The sequence below is a fragment of the Salvelinus fontinalis genome, chromosome 16 (assembly GCF_029448725.1).
Source record: "Salvelinus fontinalis isolate EN_2023a chromosome 16, ASM2944872v1, whole genome shotgun sequence".
NCBI lineage: Eukaryota > Metazoa > Chordata > Actinopteri > Salmoniformes > Salmonidae > Salvelinus > Salvelinus fontinalis.
The window spans coordinates 32,150,162-32,169,605 of NC_074680.1; positions in this window are offsets into that span (position 1 = coordinate 32,150,162).

Consider the following 19,444-nt stretch of genomic DNA (forward strand, 5'->3'; position numbering starts at 1 on the left):
TTGTGATGAAGGCGCAGCAGCGCCTCTTCAACCTCAGGAGGCTGAAGAAATTTCGCTTGTCACCAAAAGCACTCACAAACTTCTACAGATGCACAATCCAGAGCATCCTGTCGGGCTGTATCACCGCCTGGTACGGCAACTGCTCCGCCCACAACCGTAAGGCTCTCCAGAGGCTAGTGAGGTCTGCACAACGCATCACTGGGGGCAAACTACCTGCCCTCCAGGACACCTACACCACCCGATGTCACAGGAAGGCCATAAAGATCATTAAGGAGAACAACCACCCGAGCCACTGCCTGTTCACCCCGCTATCATCCAGAATGCGAGGTCAGTACAGGTGCATCAAAGCAGGGACCGAGAGACTGAAAAACAGCTTCTATCTCAAGGCCATCAGACTGTTAACTTCTCTAAGATAGGGGGCAGCATTTTCACGTTTGGATGAAAAGCATACCTAAATTCAACTGCCAGCTACTCATCCCCAGAAGATAAGATATGCATATCGTTAGTAGATTTGTCAGTCTCTATGGGGGTGCCACAGGGTTCAATTCTTGGGCCGATTGTTTTCTCTGTATATATCAATGATGTCGCTCTTGCTGCTGGTGATTATCTGATCCACCTCTACGCAGATGACACCATTCTGTATACACCTGGCCCTTCCTTGGACACTGTGTTAACTTCTTTGATATAGGGGGCAGCATTTTCACTTTTGGATTAATTGCGTGCCCATAGTGAACTGCCTCCTACTCTGTCCCAGATGCTAATATATGCATATTATTATTACTATTGGATATAAAACACTCTGAAGTTTCTAAAACGGTTTGAATCATGTCTGTGAGTATAACAGAACTTATTTAGCAGGCGAAACCCCGAGGACAAACCATTCAGATATTTTTTTTTAGGTCACTCTTCAATGGATTTTCATTGGGAATACAGATTTCTAATTGACCTTCTTGCAGTTCCGACCGCTTCCACTGGATATCAACAGTCTTCAGAAATTGTTTGAGGATTTTTCCTTTGTGTAATGAAGAAGTACGGCCATTTTGAATCAGGGTCACTTGTTGTGTCCTGTTTTTAGAGGCGCATGACCAGAAGGCTAGCTACAGTTTGTTTTAATCCTGTATTGAACACAGATCATCCCGTCTTCAATTTTATTGATTATTTACATAAAAAAATACGTAAAGTTGTATTCCAAAAGTAGTTTGAAATGTTTGGGCAAAGTTTACAGGTAACTTTTGAGATATTTTGTAGTCAAGTTTCACAAGTTGGATCAAACGCCCCAAATAAATGGACATTTTGGATATATATCGACGGAATTAATCGAACAAAAGGACCATTTGTGATGTTTATGGGACATATTAGAGTGCCAAAAACAGAAGCTCATCAAAGGTAAGGCATGAATTATATTTTATTTCTGCGTTTTGTGTCGCGCCTGCAGGGTTGAAATGTGCTTCTCTCTCTTTGTTTACTATAGTGCTAACTCAGATAATAGCATCGTTTGCTTTCGCCGAAAAGCCTATTTGAATTCTGATATGTTGGCTGGATTCACAACCAGTGTAGCTTTAATTTGGTGTCTTTCATGTGTGATTTCATGAAAGTTAGATTTTTATAGTAATTCTTTTGAATTTGGCGCTCTGCATTTTTACTGGCTTTTGGCCAGGTGGGATGCTACCGTCCCACATATCCCAGAGAAGTTAACTTCTTGACGCTAGGGGTCAGATTTTTATTTTTATTTTTTAAATAACGTTCCCAAGGTAAACTGACTATTTCTCAGGTCCAGATCGTAGAATATGCATATAATTTACAGATTAGGATAGAAAACACTCCAAAGTTTCCAAAACTGTCAAAATATTGTCTGTGAGTATAACAAAACAGATTTTGCAGGCGAAAACCTCAGGAAATCTAAACCGGACGTGATTCTTTTTATTTTTTATCTGTGTTTCCTTGCCCGTCTTTCTTCCATTTAAAGGGGTATCAACCAGATTCCTTTTCCAATGGCTTCCTCAGGCTGTGACCAGGCTTTAGACATAGTTTCAGGCTTTTATTTTGAAAAATGAGCGAGATTTTTCAAAAGTAGTCTGGTGTCCTTTGATTAGTTCCTGCGCGCGAGAGAGTTGCTCTCCATTTTCTCTCTCTCTTTTATTGAATAAGTTACGGTCCGGTTGAAATATTATCGATTATGTATGTTAAAAACAACCTGAGGATTGATTATAAAAAACGTTTGACATGTTTCTACGAACATTACGGATACTTTTTGGAATTTTCGTCGAACGGAACGAGGCTGTAGTTTTCTGAACATAACGCGCAACCCAAATGGCGTTTTTTTGTTATAAAAGTAATATTTATCGAACAAAAATAACATTTATTGTGTAACTGGGAGTCTCGTGAGTGCAAACATCCGAAGATTATCAAAGGTAAGCGATTCATTTTATTGCTTTTCTGACTTTCGTGACCATGCTAATTTGGGGCTAGCTGTTCTAGCATTGATTGATACACTCACAAAAGCTTGGATTGCTTCCGCTGTAAAGCATATTTTCAAAATCTGACACGATAGGTGGATTAACAACAAGCTAAGCTGTGTTTTGGTATATTTCACTTGTGATTGCATGATTATAAATATTTTTAGTAATATTTTTGAATCTGATACGTTTGGGAATTTTCTTCTGCCTTTCAGGACTGGAACGAAACTGTGGTTTTCTGAACATAACGCGCAACCCAAATGGCGTTTTTTTGTTATAAAAGTAATATTTATCGAACAAAAAGAACATTTGGTATATTTCACTTGTGATTGCATGATTATAAATATTTTTTGTAATATTTTGCACTCTGCAATTCAGCGGTTGTTTAGGAAAATGGAGTTGAGTCAGTATGTTGGCAGCAGCCACTCAATGTTAGTCGTGGCTGTTTAATAATGGAAATTGATGGAAATTGATCAAAAATGTATCACTAGACACTTTAAACAATGCCACTTAATATAATGTATATGCATATACTGTACTCTATATCATCTACTGCATCTTGCCATCTTTATGTAATACATGTGTCACTAGCCACTTTAAACTATGCACTTTTATGTTTACATACCCTACATTACTCATCTCATATGTATATACTGTACTCGATACCATCTACTGCATCTTGCCTATGCCGTTCTGTACCATCACTCATTCATATATCTTTATGTACATATTCTTTATCCCTTTACACTTGTGTGTAGGAGGTAGTAACTCTGTGGTTCTAAATCAATAGTTCTTTAGTGGTCTGAAAATGCCGGGAAACGTTCACTTGCTTGACCATGCTGTAGGTCATGTAACTGTTTGTTACATGCAAAATGCTTTGTGAACTTCACCGGACAGAGATTCCTCTCTGGTTTGGTGATGAAACAAAGGTGTGGTTGAATCTATTATGCCATTCTTCTTCTTCTTCTTATATCGGCCTTTAGGCCTATATATCACGTTTGTAAGGCATTTGAACTAACAGGAGCAAGCAACACAATTATCACAACACATAGGTTGTAATATTGCATTCTGTTTTGGCAATATAATGTTTATAATACAGTTAAAGGCAAATCAGGTCACCCTACCAAAATTCATGCTCAATGCTGCCTTTTCGTTGATACCGAATAATGAACATAGTGCTAAATTGTTAACGACCAGAGATTAATAATGTAGCCTATGGATCTGGGCTAATGCAAGTGGTGGATTAAATCACTAGTAGTATAGGCTATATTATAAACTGGGTGGTTCGAGCCCTGAATGATGACAGGGTATGACAAAACATGTAGTTTTACTGTTCTAAATATGTTGGTAACCAGTTTATAATAGCAGTAAGGCACCTCAGGGGTTTGTGGTATATGGCCAATATACCACGGCTAAGGGCTGTGCCTAAGAACAGCCCTTAGCCGTGGTATATTGGCCATTTACCACACCCCCTCGGGCTTTATTTCTTAATTATCACATGATGTCGTAAGGAAGCATTTTGCGACAGGGACAGGAGTGACCACAAATTCATTTGTTGACAGTTATGTGTATAAAAGAGCACTACAAGACATTACGTGTATAAAACAGAGCTACTTATTGGATAATTGAGTACATAAAAATTGATTCGCGGAGAACGAACGTACCTCTCCAGTCTGCCGTGGCTGCACTCCACTCTAATTGTGAGTGTCGTTTCTTTACAAATGCACATCCAATACCCTTGGTCCATGACCATTATTAAACCAATCACAAGCTTCAATCTGCCGTGGTTCACAGTGCAGTGGCAGGAAAATAATTGATCATCCCGGTGAAGCTGTCGCGATTACATTGCTTGTGATTTAGAATTACAGGCACATATTATGTGCTCCGATTTCAAAATTATTTGCAGGCACAGTTGAAAAGTTAACGCACTGAATACATTGTGGATTAATTTGAAAATAAAAGCAGCATGATTGAGAAATAAGAGGTGTGCTGTGTGAAGAGGGTTAAATGTGGGTGACCCCTGGCCAATGCCTGAGAGTTGGCAGCACTGCCAATCCATGTGTACAATTGTGTAGTAGGTACAGTGTACAACAAGCAGTTGAGCATTTACACCGGTGGGCCCCCCTGGGTGTTCATGACTTTTTATTTAAACTGAACACTAAACAAAATAACAAAGAGAATAAGTGAAACCGAAACAGTCCTGTCAGGTGCAAAACACTAAACAGAAAACGTAGAAATAAAGAAACTACAATGCCCACCCTAGTCACACCCTGGCCTAACCAAAATAGAGAATAAAAACCTCTCTATGGCCAGAGCGTGACAGCCAGCTAACTAACATAAATAGCATTCCTCTCTTTTGAGTCAAGTTGTTGAGTAAGCTAAATTAGCTGCATTAGCTTGCTAAGTAAGTGAAACTGAAAAATTACAACGAAATATAGCTGTCTCTCTCTCTGCTGCTTCTCCTTAATTTTTGAAGATTTTAATTTGTTCAAAACTGTTAATCTATTGTCATTCTCTCTTGAGTCAACTATTCACCACATTTTATGCACTGCAGTGCTAGCTAGCTAGCTGTAGCTTATGCTTTCAGTACTAGCTCTGATCCTTTGATTGGATGTTTGTGCTGCAAGAGCTCTGAAGTCGTCATAATTACTGTGTAAGTCTATGGAATCATGAGCCTCTAAGGGTTTGTATTAAAGCCACTGTACCCAGAGCAGGATGGAAAATATCTGTCCTCTAGCTACACCATGGTGCTACCCTACAGAGTGCTGTTGAGGCTACTGTAGACCTTCATTGCAAAACAGTGTGTTTTAATCAGTTATTTGGGGACATGTGAATATATTTAGTATATGTTTTTCTAAAAGGGATAACTTTTTAAATGTTTCACTATTTAAATTTTTCTGTAATTCCTCCCCTTCCTCCTCTGAAGAGCATGCACACGCACGCACGCACGCCGCACACACGCACACACACACACACACAGCAAACATACCATGCCATGGTTGGGCACAAAACAAATAATAAAATGTCACGTAACATTACATAACATGAAACGTGAGGCAGTGTATGTAACGGCAGTCAAGTATGGCAAACTTACTAGAACTACAGAGCAGTATAGTGAATGGTGGTTGGAGATGTCAGAGACAGAAGAATAAAGTAAGAGAGAGAGAGAGAGGGGGAGGGAGAGAGACAGAAGAATAAAGTAAGAGAGAGAGAGAGAGGGGGAGGGAGAGAGACAGAAGAATAAAGTAAGAGAGAGAGAGGGAGGGAGAGAGACAGAAGAATAAAGTAAGAGAGAGAGAGAGAGAGAGAGGGGAGGGAGAGAGACAGAAGAATAAAGTAAGAGAGGGGGAGAGAGAGAGACAGAAGAATAAAGTAAGAGAGAGAGAGAGAGAGAGGGAGGGAGAGAGAGAGAGAGAATAATAATAAAGTAAGAGAGAGAGAGAGAGAGAGAGAGAGAGAGAGAGAGAGGGAGGGAGGGAGAGAGACAGAAGAATAAAGTAAGACAGAGAGAGAGAGAGGGAGGGAGAGAGACAAGAATAAAGTAAGAGAGAGAGAGAGAGAAGGGAGAGAGACAGAAGAATAAAGTAAGAGAGAGAGAGAGAGAGAGAGAGGGGGGGGGGAGAGACAGAGAAATAGAGCCAGCAAGAGCTCATACTGTCCATAAGCCACTGTGTCAACCAACATATCATGCTTGTGCGAGAGGGTGTGTGTGGTGTGTGTGTGAGGGGTGTGGGTCCAGGTGTGAGTGTGAGTTTGTGTGAATGTGGGGAATGGTGCTGGGGTTAGAGGGGAGAGCGAGGGAATGAGAGAGCGAAGCGAGTTGTTGACTGCAGGAATCAGAGAAAAGTTGGGGGGTGAAGGGTTCAGACTGTGCTGACACACTGGGATCTGTGGCAGATTGTTTCCATAGGAAAGAATTCCAAGAATTGGCTAGGAGAGCTATCAGTAATATGCTGCGAGCACTCCGACAACCGTTTAATACACAGCCAGGCACCCATACACACACTCACTCATGCACATTCTCGCACCCAGCACCACAAGCCAACAACGGTGTGCGAGACACAATCCGTCCCCAGTGTCACTATGGAATTTCTGATTTTATCGCTGCCCAAATGAAAGCTGTCGCCCGTACAGACCACCGTGTACTTAAATGGTTGTTCACACAAGGACATTGCCAAAGAAATTACATTTATCGAACAACATGGAGGGCAAGAGAAAGAAATGAATTAAAATCAGATGTCAGTTCACTAAGGGGTTGAGTTATGTACTGTTGGAGCTAGTAACACAAACAATTTGCTGCACCTGCCATAATACCTGCAAATCTGTGTACACGACAAATAAACTTTGATATGGTGTAACAACTACATGATTAGTTCTCGATTTACTCCAACTTGATTGAGGGATGGAGTGTTGGACCTTTGAACTGAGTGGATTTAATGCTACTGTTACGATGATGCCAGATAACTGATTTGAACAAAAATCTCTCTAACCTATATACTATAAACAATTAGATCCTGCAATGGCTTTTTTGTTTGTTTACTGTATTGTTTCCTATACATTTTTAGCATTCTTATCACCAGAGTTTCATGACTATATAGCGGTGGCGACAAGATAAAGCAAGTCATGATTACTGATTGGCTGGGCCCAACCTTAAGAGAATCCAAGATGGTGTAGCAGTCGTACGTGTGTTTGTCTTGTCCCGTCTTGCCCCATGTAAATAGTCGGTTTCGTAATTTTTTTGGTATATATTTTAATCTCACTTTCCACCTACAATCTAAATATACTTTCCTGCAACCCGCTTCACCCAATGTGGTACAGATCTGCTATTTGTATATACGTTATAACTGGAACCTCCATCAGAAGCTAGCCAGCTAAATAGCTACTAGCTTCTAGTCACTGTTAGCCACGGCTAGCAGTCTTCACCTTTAGCTCGGACACCAGCCAGCTTTAGCTCGGTCAATACCTGCCAATCTGCACAGCGCGATATCAACCCAGAGCATATCGGATTAATTTTTTCCACCACATCACCGGATTCCAGCCGCAAGCTCTGGGCTATTACACTGGATTATCGCAGCTAGCTAGCTGCAACCGAGTGGCTACTGCTGGCTAACGCCTCTGTCCAGAAGCAAGCACCAGTTAGCCTTGAGCTAGCCTCGAGCTAGGCCCATCTCCCGGCTAGCCGAAGCGGTATACCCGCTAATTCGTGGGCTACAATACCTCCTTTGCCAATTGACCTGGACCCTCTATTGCCGACACGGAGCCCCGCCGATCCATCACGACTGGTCTGCCGACGTAATCGTCCAATGTGGTTTCAACAGGCTTTTCCATTGTGATGTCGCCGAAGACCCATCTGCTAGCCCTGGCCCGCTAGCTTTCTGAACGCCGTGTCTCCTGCTTGCCTAGCATAGTAGCGACTACCGAACGGCTCCCTGATTCACCGATTGCTGCTCATTGGACCCTATGATCACTCGGCTACATATGCCTCTCTCTAATGTCAATTTGCCTTGTCTTCTGCTGTCTTGATTAGTTATTATTTTGTCACACATCCCACACATGGGGAGACCTCAACTGGCTTAACTGGTGTCTCCAGAGATGTGCTGCTCTCTCATCGTCACTCAATGCCTAGGTTTACCCCCACTCTACTCACATCCTACCATACCCATGTCTGTACATTGTGCCCTGAATCTTTTCTACCACACCCAGAAATCTGCTCCTTTTATTCTCTGTTCCCAACGCACAATTTTTTATTTATTTTTATTGCACCTTTATTTAACCAGGTAGGCTAGTTGAGAACAAGTTCTCATTTGCAACTGCGACCTGGCCAAGATAAAGCATAGCAGTGTGAACAGACAACAACACAGAGTTACACATGGAGTAAACAATAAACAAGTCAATAACATGGTAGAAAAAAAAGAGAATCTATATACAATGTGTGCAAAAGGCATGAGGTAGGCAATAAATCGAGTAATTACAATTTAGCAGATTAACACTGGAGTGATAAATCATCAGATGATCATGTGCAAGAAGAGATACTGGTGTGCAAAAGAGCAGAAAAGTAAATAAATAAAAGCAGTATGGGGGGTGAGATAGGTAAATTGGGTGGGTAGTTTACAGATGGACTATGTACAGCTGCAGCGATCGGTTAGCTGCTCGGATAGCAGATTTTTAAAGTTGTTGAGGGAGATAAAAGTCTCCAACTTCAGAGATTTTTGCAATTCGTTCCAGTCGCAGGCAGCAGAGAACTGGAAGGAAAGGCGTCCAAATGAGGTTTTGGCTTTAGGGATGATCAGTGAGATACACCTGCTGGAGCGCGTGCTACGGGTGGGTGTAGCCATCGTGACCAGTGAACTGAGATAAGGCGGCACTTTACCTAGCATAGCCTTGTAGATGACCTGGAGCCAGTGGGTCTGACGACGAACATGTAGCGAGGGCCAGCCGACTAGGGCATACAGGTCGCAGTGGTGGGTCGTATAAGGTGCTTTAGTAACAAAACGGATGGCACTGTGATAAACTGCATCCAGTTTGCTGAGTAGAGTATTGGAAGCTATTTTGTAGATGACATCGCCGAAGTCGAGGATCGGTAGGATAGTCAGTTTTACTAGGGTAAGTTTGGCGGCGTGAGTGAAGGAGGCTTTGTTGCGGAATAGAAAGCCGACTCTAGATTTGATTTTGGATTGGAGATGTTTGATATGAGTCTGGAAGGAGAGTTTGCAGTCTAGCCAGACACCTAGGTACTTATAGATGTCCACATGTTCTAGGTCGGAACCGTCCAGGGTGGTGATGCTAGTCGGGCGTGCGGGTGCAGGCAGCGAACGGTTGAAAAGCATGCATTTGGTTTTACTAGCGTTTAAGAGCAGTTGGAGGCCACGGAAGGAGTGTTGTATGGCATTGAAGCTCGTTTGGAGGTTAGATAGCACAGTGTCCAAGGAAGGGCCGGAAGTGTACAGAATGGTGTCGTCTGCATAGAGGTGGATCAGGGAATCGCCCGCAGCAAGAGCAACATCATTGATGTATACAGAGAAAAGAGTCGGCCCGAGAATTGAACCCTGTGGTACCCCCATAGAGACTGCCAGAGGACCGGACAACATGCCCTCCGATTTGACACACTGAACTCTGTCTGCAAAGTAGTTGGTGAACCAGGCAAGGCAGTCATTAGAAAAACCGAGGCTACTGAGTCTGCCGATAAGAATATGGTGATTGACAGAGTCGAAAGCCTTGGCCAGGTCGATGAAGACGGCTGCACAGTAATGTCTTTTATCGATGGCGGTTATGACATCGTTTAGTACCTTGAGCGTGGCTGAGGTGCACCCGTGACCGGCTCGGAAACCGGATTGCACAGCGGAGAAGGTACGGTGGGATTCGAGATGGTCAGTGATCTGTTTGTTGACTTGGCTTTCGAAGACCTTAGATAGGCAGGGCAGGATGGATATAGGTCTGTAACAGTTTGGGTCCAGGGTGTCTCCCCCTTTGAAGAGGGGGATGACCGCGGCAGCTTTCCAATCCTTGGGGATCTCAGATGATACGAAGGAGAGGTTGAACAGGCTGGTAATAGGGGGTGCGACAATGGCGGCGGACAGTTTCAGAAATAGGGGGTCCAGATTGTCAAGCCCAGCTGATTTGTATGGGTCCAGGTTTTCCAGCTCTTTCAGAACATCTGCTATCTGGATATGGGTAAAGGAGAAGCTGGGGAGGCTTGGGTGAGTAGCAGCGGGGGGGGCGGGGCTGTTGGCCAAGGTTGGAGTCGCCAGGAGGAAGGCATGGCCAGCCATTGAGAAATGTTTGTTGAAGTTTTCGATTATCACGGACTTATCAGTGGTGACCGTGTTACCTAGCCTCAGTGAAGTGGGCAGCTGGGAGGAGGTGCTCTTGTTTTCCATGGACTTTACAGTATCCCAGAATTTTTTGGAGTTAGAGCTACAGGATGCAAATTTCTGCTTGAAAAAGCTGGCCTTTGCTTTCCTGACTGACTGCGTGTATTGGTTCCTGACTTCCCTGAACAGTTGCATATCGCGGGGGCTCTTCGATGCTATTGCAGTTCGCCACAGGATGTTTTTGTGCTGGTCGAGGGCAGTCAGATCTGGAGTGAACCAAGGGCTATATCTGTTCTTGGTTCTGCATTTTTTGAACGGAGCATTCTTGTCTAATATGGTGAGGAAGTAACTTTTACAGAATGACCAGGCATCCTCAACTGACGGGATGAGGTCAATATCCTTCCAGGGTACCCGGGCCAGGTCGATTAGAAAGGCCTGCTCGCAGAAGTGTTTTAGGGAGCGTTTGACAGTGATGAGGGGTGGTCGTTTGGCCGCGGACCCGTGGCGGATACAGGCAATGAGGCAGTGATCGCTGAGATCTTGATTGAAGACAGCAGAGGTGTATTTGGAGGGCAAGTTGGTCAGGATAATGTCTATTAGGGTGCCCATGTTTACGGATTTAGGGTTGTACCTGGTGGGTTCCTTGATGATTTGTGTGAGATTGAGGGCATCAAGCTTAGATTGTAGGACTGCCGGGGTGTTAAGCATATCCCAGTTTAGGTCACCTAACAGAACAAACTCTGAAGCTAGATGGGGAGCGATCAATTCACAGATGGTGTCCAGGGCACAGCTGGGAGCTGAGGGGGGTCGGTAGCAGGCGGCAACAGTGAGAGACTTATTTCTGGAGAGATTAATTTTTAAAATTAGAAGTTCGAACTGTTTGGGCATAGACCTGGAAAGTATGACAGAACTTTGAAATTATCAAGGAACCTACCAGGTACAACCCTAAATCCGTAAACATGGGGACCCTCATAGATATCATCCTGACCGACTTGCCCTCTAAATACACCTCTGCTGTCTTCAACCAGGATCTCAGCGATCACTGCCTCATTGCCTGCGTCCATAATGGGCCCCCGGTCAATCGACCACCCCTCATCACTGGCGAGCGCTCCCTAAAACACTTCAGCATGCAGGCCTTTCTAATCGACCTGGCCCGGGTATCCTGGAAGGATATTGACCTCATCCCATCAGTAGAGGATGCCTGGTTGTTCTTTAAAGTTTTTTCTTCACCATCTTAAATAAGTATACCCCATTCAAAAAATGTAGAACTAAGAACAGATATAGCCCTTTGTTCATTCCAGACTTAACTGCCCTTGACCAGCACAAAAACATCCTGTGGTGTACTGCATTAGCATCGAATAGCCCCTGCGATATGCAACTTTTCAGGGAAGTCAGGAACCAATATACACAGTCAGTTAGGAAAGCTAAGGCTAGCTTTTTCAAACAGAAATTTGCATCCTGTAGCACTAATTCCAAAAGGTTTTGGGACACCGTAAAGTCCATGGAGAATGAGAGCATCTCCTCCCAGTTGCACACTGCACTGAGGCTAGGAAACACTGTCACCACCAATAAATCTACGATAATTGAGAATTTCAGTAAGCATATTTCTATGGCTGGCCATGCTTTCCACCTGGCTACAACCACCCCGGCCAACAGCTCTGCACCCACCGCAGCAACTTTCCCAAGCCCCCTCCCCTGCATCTCCTTCACCCAAATCCAGATAGCTGATGTTCTGAAAGAGCTGCAAAATCTGGATCCCTACAAATCAGCTGGGCTAGACAATCGGGACATTCTCTTTCTAAAATTATCCGGAGAAATTGTTGCAACCTCTATTACTAGCGTGTTCAAACTCTCTTTCGTATCGTCTGAGATTCCTAAAGATTGGAAAGCTGCTGTGGTCATCCCCCTCTTCAAAGGGGGAGACTCTCTAGACCCAAACTGTTATAGACCTATTTCCATCCTGCCCTGCCTTTCAAAGGTCTTCAAAAGCCAAGTTAACAAACAGATCACCGACCATTTAGAATCCCGTCGTACCTTCTCCACTATGCAATCTGGTTTCCGAGCTGGTCACGGGCGCACCTCAGCCACGCTCAAGGTCCTAAATGATATCATAACCATAGATAAAAGACAGTACTGTGCAGCTGTTTTCACTTGCCTGGCCAAGGCTTTCGACTCTGTCAATCACCACATTCTTATCGGCAGACTCAATAGCCTTAGTTTCTGAAATGACTGCCTCGCCTGGTTCACCACCTACTACTCAGACAGAGTTCAGTGTGTCAAATCGGAGGGCCTGTTGTCCGGACCTCTGTCAGTCTCTATGGGGGTGCCACAGGGTTCAATTCTTGGGCCGATTGTTTTCTCTGTATATATCAATGATGTCGCTCTTGCTGCTGGTGATTATCTGATCCACCTCTACGCAGATGAAACCATTCTGTATACACCTGGCCCTTCCTTGGACACTATGTTAACTTCTTTGATATAGGGGGCAGCATTTTCACTTTTGGATTAATTGCGTGCCCATAGTGAACTGCCTCCTACTCTGTCCCAGATGCTAATATATGCATATTATTATTACTATTGGATATAAAACACTCTGAAGTTTCTAAAACTGTTTGAATGATGTCTGTGAGTATAACAGAACTCATATGGCAGGTAAAAACCTGAGAAAAAATCCAAACAGGAAGTGAGAATTCTGAGACTGGTCAACGTTCAACTCATCGCCTATTCAATTCCCTGTAAGATATGGATCTGTTTGCACTTCCTACGCCTTCCACTAGATGTCAACCGTCTGTAGAAAGTGGAATGAAGCCTCTAGTGTGACGTGGGGCCGGATGGGAGGTGTTACAGTCATTGGTCTGGCAGAATGCCAGTTCCTGGTCACCCGCTTTCCTCATGATATCGCCTTGCGTTCCATAGCTTCTACAGACATGAAGGAATGCTCCGGTTGGAACGTTATTGGACATATATGATAACAACATCCTGAAGATTGATTCTCTACTTAGTTTGACCAGTTTATTCGACCTGTTATATAACTTTTTGAATTTTTCGTCCGAGTTCGCCTACATCTGCGCGAGCGTTTGGACATGTGCACTAAACATGCTAGCAAAAGTAGCTACTTAGACATAAGTAATGGACATTATCGAACAACACAACAATTTATTGTGGAACTAGGATTCCTGGGAGTGCATTCTGATGAAGATGATCAAAGTTAAGGGAATATTTATGATGTAATTTCATATTTCTGTTGACTCCAACATGGCAGAGAAATGTTGTTATTTTTGAGCGCCGGCTCAGATTATTGCATGGTGTGCTTTTTACGTAAAGTTTTTTTTAAATCTGACACAGCGGTTGCATTAAGAACAAGTGTATCTTTAATTCTATGTATAACATGTGTCTTTCATCAAGGTTTATGATTAGCATTTCTGTTATTTGACGTGGCTCTCTGCAATTTCTCCGGATATTTTGGAGGCACTTCTGAACATGGCGCCAATGTAAACCGAGATTTGTGGATATAAATATGCACATTATCGAACAAAACATAAATGTATTGTGTAACATGATATCCTATGAGTGTCATCTGATGAAGATCATCAAAGGTTAGTGATTCATTTTATCTCTATTTCTGCTTTTTGTGACTACTATCTTTTGCTGGGAAAATGGCTGTGTTTTTCTGTGGCTATGTACTGAGCTAACATAATCGTTTGGTGTGCTTTCGCCGTAAATCCTTTTTGAAATCAGACATATTGGCTGAATTCACAACATGTGTAGCTGTAATTGATGTCTTTCATGTGTGATTTCATGAAAGATTGATTTTTATAGTAATATATTTGAATTTGGAGCACTACATTTTTTCTGGCTTTTGGCCAAGTGGGACGCTACCGTCCCACATATCCCAGAGAAGTTAACAAACTTCCAAACGAGCTTCAATGCCATATAACACTCCATCCGTGGCCTCCAACTGCTCTTAATAAATGCTAGTAAAACTAAATGCATGCTCTTTAACCGATTTCTGCCTGCACCCGCCCGCCCGCCTAGCATAACTACTCTGGACGGTTCTGACTTAGAATATGTGGACAACTACAAATACCTAGGTGTCTGGTTAGACTGAAAACTCTCCTTCCAGACTCACATTAAGCATCTCCAATCCCAAATTAAATCTAGAATTGGCTACCTATTTCACAACAAAGCCTCCTTCACTCATGCTGCCAAACATACCCTCTTAAAACTGACCATCCTAACGGTTCTTGAATTCGGCGATATCATTTACAAAATAGCCTCCAACACTCTACTCAGCAAACTGGATGTAGTCTATCACAGTGCCATCCGTTTTGTCAACAAAGTCCCATATACTACCCAGCACTGCGACCTGTGTGCTCTCGTTGGCTGGTCCTCGCTATATATTCGTCGCCAAACCCACTGGCTCCAGGTCATCTAAGTCTTTGCTAGCAAAGCCCCGCCTCATCTCAGCTCACTGGTCACCATAGCAACACACACCCGTAGCACACTCTCCAGCCATTATATTTCACTGGTGATCCCCAAAGCCAACACCTCCTTTGGCCGCCTTTCCTTCCAGTTCTCTGCTGCCAATGACTGGAACAAATTACAAAAATCACTGAAACTGGAGGCTTATATCTCCCTCACTAACTTTAAGCATCAGCTGTTAGAGCAGATTACCGATCACTGTATCTGTACACAGCCCATCTGTAAATAGCACACCGAACTACCTCATAACATTATTTTTTTCCCTTTTGCAACTCAGTATCTCGACCTGCACAACATCATCTGCACATCTATCACTCCAGTGTTAATGCTAAATTGTAATTATTTCACCACTATGGCCTATTTATTGCCTTACCTCCCTAATCTTACTACATTTGCACACACTGTTCATAGATTTTTCTATTGTGTTATTGACAGTACGTTTGCTTATCCCATGTGTAACTCTGTGTTGTTTTTGTCGCACTGCTTTGCTTTATCTTGGCCAGGTCGCAGTTGTAAATGAGAACTTGTTCTCAACTGGCCTACCTTGTTAAAAACTTCTTATGGCTGCAATCCCGTTAACGGCATGATATGACAACAGCCAGTGAAAGTGCAGGGCACCAAATTCAAACCACAGAAATCTCATAATTAAAATTCCTCAAACATACATGTATCTTATACCATTTTAAAGGTAATCTTGTTGTTAATCCCACCAAAGTGTCCGATTTCAAATAGGCTTTACAGCGAAAGCACCACAAACGATTATGTTAGGTTACCGCAAAATCACAGACAAACACAATCATTTTCCCAGCAAAAGATAGTAGTCACAGAAAGCAGAAATAGAGATAAAATGAATCACTAACCTTTGATGATCTTCATCAGATGACACTCATAGGATATCATGTTACACAATACATTTATGTTTTGTTCGATTAAGTTCATATTTATATCCAAAAACCTCAGTTTACATTGGCGCCATGTTCAGAAATGCCTCCAAAATATCCGGAGAAATTGCAGAGAACCACGTCAAATAACATAAATACTCATCATAAACCTTGATGAAAGATACATGTTTTACATGGAATTAAAGATAAACTTGTTCTTAATAACTTCTTCTGGCTGCAGGGTGAATATTGAAAAAACTGGAAAATATGTGCACATTTTCAAACGGCCTCTTAAGAAATTTTTGATCTTACAATATGCATATATTTACTACTATTGGATAGAAAACAGTCCCTAGTTTCTAAAAACGTTTGAATTATTTCTCTAAGTGGAACAGAACTATTTTTACAGCCCATTTCCTATCCGGAATTGAGATTTCCAAATGCGATGTCTCTCTTTAAGAGCGTGTCTATAAAAGGTCATGTCACTTAGGACCGTAGAAACACGTCATACGCCTTCATCTGGGTGTAATGCGGAAGTGAGAGAAGAAAGCAGTTGAATATCTCTTCCAGGGGCTGAACACAACATCTTGGAGTGAGACCTGCGCACTTCAAAAAGAATTCTGGTCACGAAGTTGAACATGGACTCGGCTCCTGCACGACGCTCGTTAAAGGTGAATATGATCTCTGGCTTCGATATTATTTGATACATGTCACAAAATCATCATAAAGTATGTTTTTTCAATATAGTTTAACCTGTTGAGGATGGGGGCGCTGTTGTCACTATTTATGCTAATCGTGTAATTTTTGAAACGGCTTCCCACAAAATTCTTGATCGTACAATATGCATATTATTATTATTATTGGATAGAAAACAGTCTATAGTTTCTATAGGAGTTGAAATTTTGTCTCTAAGTGGAACAGAAGTCATTCTACAGCAATTTCCCTGACATGGAGTCAGATTTCAGAAATTTTGGCCCCTGATCTGGAGTAGGTTAAAAGGCCGCAGTTATTGCTATGAGTATACGGACACTGCTTACGTCTTCCCCTGGATGCCTTTACGTGATGACGATTTGAATGGGGTCGATTGCGCGTTCACAGGCACTACAAATTAAAAAACCCTGTAGCTAGGAACTCTTTTCTTGCTGCATAATGCGCCTGGAGGACATCGACCCGCACTTGTTCCAAGCATTAGTGGAGGGAGTAATATTACTCTGGTCATGTTTCTACTCGTTATGGGAGTTAAAAACATCATAAGGTAGTTAATTTAAAGCGTTTTATAGCAATTTATATCCGTTTAGTGCGATTTTGGGACATTTATTTCTGAAACGCTGTGAATTGCTGGGCACGCTTCCAGTTCATCCCGAACGCAGTTGGCATTTCCACATGGCAAGAGGACAGCTTTCCACCAAAAGACGATTAGACCCAAGAAAGGATCCTTTGCCCAAGATACTGATGGAAGAACAGCTCAAAGTATGACATTTTTATTATGATAAATCGTGTTTCTGTCGAAAAATGTTAGTGGCTTAGGACGCCATGTTTTTTGACGTAGCTTCGCTTGGCGCAAACTGTATTGAAAAGTAAGGATAATTTAAAAAATGTAATTCCGCGATTGTATTAAGAATTAAATTGTCTATCAATCCCTGTCCACCCTATATTTTTTAGTCACGTTTATGAGTATTTATGTATAAGAGTAGATCACTGTCTAATATGGCGCACGGACATTTTCTCACCAGCTGGGCTACATTTCACATTGTCTAACCATGATTTTGGTGGCTAAATATAAACATTTTCGATCAAACTCTATATGGATTGTGTAATATGATGTTACAGGAGTGTCATCTGAAGAATTCTGAGAAGGTTAGTGAAAAAATTAATATATTTTGGCGATGTTGACGTTATCGCTCACTTTGGCTAGAATCAATGCTGGGCTGCTATGTGCTATGTGCTATGCTAATATAACGATTTATTGTGTTTTCGCTGTAAGACACTTAGAAAATCTGAAATATTGTCTGTATTCACAGGATCTGTGTCTTTCGATTAGTGTATGCTGTGTATTTTTACGAAATGTTTGATGATTAGTAAGTAGGTAAACACGTTGCTCTATGTAGTTTTTCTAGTCCATTTGTGACGGTGGGTGCAATTGTAACCTATGCCATCTACCTGAAATATGCACTTTTTTCTAACAAAACCTATCCCATACCATAAATATGTTATCAGACTGTCATCTGATGAGTTCTTTTCTTGGTTAGGGGCTATAAATATCTTAGTTTAGCCGAATTGGTGATAGCTACTGGTGTTGGTGGACAAATAAAAGATGGTGGATTATGCTAATGTGTTTTTAGGTAATAGATGTACATCTTTACATATTGTGTCTTCCCTGTAAAACATTTTAAAAATCGGACATGTTGGCTGGATTCACAAGATCTGTGTCTTTCATTAGCTGTATTGGACTTTAATGTGTGAAAGTTAAATATTTAAAAAATATATATTTTTTGAATTTCGCGGCACTGGTTTTTCAGTGGGGGTGGGGGGGGAGTGCCGCTAGCGGCACCCTCATCCTAGACAGGTTAATTATATTATTGAAATTTATTCTGGACTTTAGACGTGATGCGACGCAAGAATTGTTTGAAGAAAGAGAGATTAGCGCCGCACGGCCAGTGTGCATGCTAATACAAGAGGGAAATAGTTCGTTCTGGAACCCAACTAAAGACTGTACTGGACAATGGACCCCTTTACAACATTCTGATGGAATATCAACAAAGATAAGGACCCAATTTGGGATGCTTTTTCATATATCTGTCGAACTGTGCTATGCTAGCGTTTGACTAGAATCAATGCTGCCGTATGCTAGCTAATGTTGTAAGCTAATATAACGATATATTGTGTTTTCGCTGTAAAACACTTCAAAAATCGGAAATATTGGCTCTATTCACAAGTTCTTTGTCTTTCATTAGCTATCCACCATATATTTTCTGAAATGTTTTATGAGGTGTAATTAGTAGTTGACGTTGGTGTCTGTATTTTCTCTGGCTACTCCCGTGCGATTTCAGACTGTAGCTATGATGGGAGCAGTAATGTAAAACTGATTTATAGCTAAAATATGCACATTTTATGAACAAAACATAGATTTATTGTGTAACATGTTATAGGACTGTCATCTGAGGTGGTTTTCTCTAGGTTGTTTAGGTTGGTTCTAGGTTAGTTAGGTTGGCTTGTGCATGCTACTTGAATCATACTTGTGCTGCTCCTACTTGTCTGTTCACTTTTTTATTTGGTGGTGAGCTAACATAAATATATGTGGTGTTTTCTTTGTAAAACATAAAAAAAATCGGACATGTTGGCTGGATTGACAAGATGTTTATCTTTCAAATGCTGTATTGGACTTGTTAATGTGTGAAAGTTTAATATTTAAAAAAAATAGATTTTGAATTTCGCGCCCTGCAATAGAGCTGGATGTTGTCATAAGTGTACCGACATCGGGACAGCCCGCCTAACAGGTTAATGAAACCGCTGTGTCAGATTTCAAAAAGCTTTACGGCAAAAGCTCAATATTCAATAATCTGAGAACAGGGTTCAGCCACAAAAGCAAGCCATACAGTTACCAGCCAAATTGTGCAGTCAACAAAACTCATAAAAAGCATTATAAATCTTCACTTACCTTTGCTGATCTTCGTCGGAATGCACTCCAAGGACTCCCACAAGAAATGTTTGTTTTGTTCGGTAATGTCCATCATTTATGTCCAAATAGCTATTTTTGTTAGCGTGTTTGGTAAACAAATCCAAAGTTAGGAAGCGCGTTCACTAACAGCAGACG